Source organism: Lycium barbarum, chromosome 4, assembly GCF_019175385.1.
Source record: "Lycium barbarum isolate Lr01 chromosome 4, ASM1917538v2, whole genome shotgun sequence".
NCBI lineage: Eukaryota > Viridiplantae > Streptophyta > Magnoliopsida > Solanales > Solanaceae > Lycium > Lycium barbarum.
The window spans coordinates 36,462,573-36,466,718 of record NC_083340.1 but is presented as its reverse complement, the minus strand read 5'-3'; the positions used below and the strand labels follow the sequence as shown (position 1 = coordinate 36,466,718).

The following is a 4,146-nucleotide window of genomic DNA, read 5'->3' as shown; positions in this document are numbered from 1 at the left end:
TATTAGCAGTCTCAACATGATAGCCAGTTTGACGAATAACCTTGAAACTTAATAAGTTTCTTTGAGACTTACTACAATATAGTGCATTATTAATGCCCAATACTGTTCCTCTATGTAGTAATAAGGCCGCTCTTCCAGAGTCGTCAATTAGTTTTGTACTACTAGATATTGTATTAACATAGGACTTTTTCAAAACCAAATGAGAGAAATGTTTTTTTTCTCTTAGTATATTGCGAGTTGTAGCACTATCCAGAAGGCACATATCTCCATTACTCATCTTTGATCCAATTGAAGACAGGGAAATTTTATTTATCTTCATAAAAATAAAATTACGTCATGAGAAACACGGAAACTAACAACATAAAATATAAGTATTTCTTGAAAATAAAAACAACATAAGGAAGAACTTGATAAGTTAAAACTCATAAATATAACAACATAATTTCCCCAGTAAAATGATCAAATCTCAATTTTGATCTCCAAAGAAGTCTTCAGCATCCAAATGAGTAATATCATAAAGGCGATCAAAATCATTGTTGAAACCCAATTTTGACCCTCTTTTTTCGTTTAATTAATTTCTATGCTTCTCAGTCCTGAAAATCCCCCAAAATGAATTTTTGAATATTACCCTAATTTCTACATAATTTTGAGAAATCATTTCTCTAAATTTAAGATCATTTCAATTAGTTCTTGTAAAAAACTAAAAAAAAAATAATCATATTTTTATAACCAAATTCGCTTGAACTTGGTATTGATATTCATATGTTAATATTGGTATTGACATTTTTCTTTAAATACTGTAGATAACTAAATTAATAATTTTTATCATACTACTACTACTTTATTTTTAAAACTAAATATGTACATTAAATTACTTATATAATAATTTTCATATGTACATATTTTTGGGAATTAATTAGGACAAAAAAACATATTTTAATTAGTTCAAAAATAAAAAGGAATTAGGATGATTAAATTCATCTATTGAAATGGCCAAACTAATTCTCAAATAGCCACAACTCTAAGCCCAAACCGCCCGGCCTCAACTTGTCCCTAACCTGGCCCACAATTGCCAACTAAGTCTAAGACAGCAATTCATTTTCATCCTAAATCAGAACCCAACCCAACTAGAATCCTAATCCCTAGTTTCATTACAACTAAAAACAACCCTTAATGACACTGCCACCACTATCGTATCCCTTACACCATCGACCTCTCATATCTGACCAATCCTTTCCCCCTACTGTTGAAGACGTTTCCACCTTTGACCCGAAAAGAACGCAAATATCTCGTGGGTTTTGTATCTATCTTCGCTCGACTCAACAGATAATAGCAAATCCTCTGCCCAACTGCTCTAACACGTCAAATCCTATCTGAAAAGGTGAGACTATTCACTCTTTTTCATCATCTCCTTTGTTGAAAATGTTTTCCCAGAATTTTCCCCCCTTTGCTTGATTCGAAATTTGAACTTACAGTTTCTTGAAGAAGCTTTTAGAAACCCCTCAGTATTTTGCTATAAATACAGAACCTTGTGGGCTGTTTTGAAGAAGTTTTCAGAGGTTAAAATCCCCCTTTGAACAAGCTCTTCATTTTAGGGAAAATCCCCTTTTCGTACTCACTATTTCGCAAGCTTTCCATTTGCAGAAAAGTCCCTCTTCATCACTACTATTGGACTCTCTTTTCATTTTCTATACTTTGGTCTTAATCTTCTCTCAACAACAAAAACTACGACTAGTGGATTCGACGACTCGACGCCTCCCCTCACCTCAGTTCGCTGTCCGGAGAAGGTAATCCTACTCGTATTTCTCTCATTTCGTTTTAGTTTCATTTACAAAATTAAAATGTGTGCTAGTTCATTTTATGTTCTGTACATTTGGGTTCTGTAAAATAGTAGATGAAATGGTTACATAAACTAATAACTCTTAAGAGTAATAACTAGGTAACTTATCGACTATGAGATTAATTGCATCGCTCAACTAAATTTCTGTTTGGTGTGCCCATAATAATCTATGCGTTTACCATTCCATTCTGAAAATCAGCATGTAAAAGTCTAATACAAACTAAGGGCATTTAGAGGAATACCCCTGATTCGTTAACTTGTCAAATAGGAGTATTAGATTATATGAGTCACTCATCTAGTTTTCTGTTCTGAGGTTCATTAGAACCTGCCTTACATGTTTCTACCTGTACGAGGAGGTTCAAAATGAACTATGACGTTTACGAAGGAAACCACTGATTTATATAAGTTTGCATTAGTTGAAACTTCCTGTTGTCGAAGTAACTTTATCGCATTTGTTCTTCTTTCTTTAAATACTCTTAAAAACTATTTTGCGGTGACTCCGTGTAGAAACCAATATGTGAATATATTATGGTGTCCATATAACTGAAAAAAAAGGGTTATCATTTTGATTAAATAAAAAGGGTATTGTTTCATTAGAGAAAAATTTACTATTAGAGAAAAGTCACTGGTTTTGATTAAAAAACAAAAAGGTTTACTGATTCGTGAAGATTAAATCGATCGACCATGTAGTAGTTTGAATAGCTTTGTCACTCATCTAAATTCTTCTTTGAAGTGTTTATGTGAATCCACTTTTTGCCATTTTAGTTAAAAATCAGCATGTAAACTATAAAAAAAAAGTTACTATTTCGATTAGAAGAAAATTTACTAATTTGATTTAGAAAGGTTGCTGCGTTTTACTCCTCGCATGATCCAAGTTCATGTCCTGCTCGTGTTTAATGTTTTTTGTGAGTTTTATATCAATTAATTTGAGTTTGGGTTGGAAAGAATGCCTCTTTGCTAGTTAAATAGAAACTGTTCAAGAAAACTAAGGCATCTTAATTCTAGAATCTTATAGCACTTGTAGAACTAAATAACCAAGACAGTATGCTGCTACATTCTTTTGTGATAAGTATTAGGCCATGATTAAAGGTCTGAATCCCCTTTTGTGATAAGTATATGGTGTGTTTCTTTTGTCGTTCAGTTCTTTTGGATCAATTACCTTATTTGTTGTTTTGCATACTCTTTTAAAAGTGAATAAAAATCTGGTTGGACAGTTTAGATGTTATGTGTAAAGTTATTTCCTGGAAATATATTGAAGTAATTCCATCTCAAGGTTGTGTGTGTTTACTATCTAGTTATGTTATCTATTTGTTTCGGAGAAAGACTCTAATCCCTTTTTTTTTTCTCTCTTTTCTTTCTTTTTCATGCAACAGTTGGGAGCATTTGGAGTTATGGCAACTCTGAATTCCGCCCACATCAATGAAAAAACTGGTAGCAGCCTCCTTTGCTCGTGTCTGGCAGCCTTTGTTCGTGTCAAAGAGTCCACGTCCTTCTTCCTCTCTTTAAATTTTGTGTCCTTGTATACATAAGATATTACAGTCTTTGACTAACATTTTGTGATTTGTATTCATAGCTTATCTATTTAACTCTCAAGCGGTGACAAAGAGCCCATTTGGATTGGCTTATAAGTTGCTCAAAACATCTTATAAGCTGTTTTCAGTTTTTTTTAGTGTTTGACTGGCCAGTTAAAGTCATTTTGTGCATAAAATAAGCCCCAAAAAATAATTGGGCCCATTTGGCTTAGCTTATCTAAAGCAGTTTATAAATAAAAAACAGTTTATATGTTGCTTTTTTTAACCTCATCCAGACAGGCTCCAAGTCTGATACTTTAGTTTTCTAAAAGGAAAAACTGACTTTCTCTTCTTCTTCTTTTTTTTTTTTTTTTTTTGTGCAAAAGAAGAATAAATAGTTGCAACTTCTTTTATGGATTACTATTACCTATGTATTTTCAGATTATTAAAACAAGGATTCAAATGGAAGTTAAAAATGCAGATCTAGAAACGTTTTCAAGAGATGGAGATTTTGGGGCTAAACATCGTGGCTGTCCGAAACTATTCTAAGAAAATACATAGGGCCAAATAATTCTTTCTGGAATTTTCATTCATACTAACATTTTGACAGGTTTGATCTATTCAAGTTTATACTCTTCTTAGGGCCCAAGTATAGTGGCCCAAGCTATTTTACGAGAGCTATAAGGTATATACTCTATTTTTCATATACATATATATATATTGCATATATTATCTATTTTTTTTATATAACTCGTATGCTCATCTTTTCATTATGTGTATACATATAGAAACTAT

At 32.2% G+C, this 4,146-nt stretch overlaps 1 long non-coding RNA gene across 2 annotated transcripts; it reads left to right on the top strand.

The window, feature by feature from the left end:
• The first annotated feature begins 1,045 nt into the window (after positions 1 to 1,045).
• On the top strand, positions 1,046 to 3,635 carry LOC132635881 (uncharacterized). Of its 2 annotated transcripts, XR_009580810.1 has the most exons (3): positions 1,112 to 1,559; positions 1,645 to 1,787; positions 3,214 to 3,635. It is a non-coding gene; the product is annotated as an uncharacterized LOC132635881 (long non-coding RNA). The 2 variants fall into 2 exon arrangements; XR_009580809.1 differs by having other exon boundaries at positions 1,046 to 1,787.
• Positions 3,636 to 4,146: the final 511 nt, after the last annotated feature.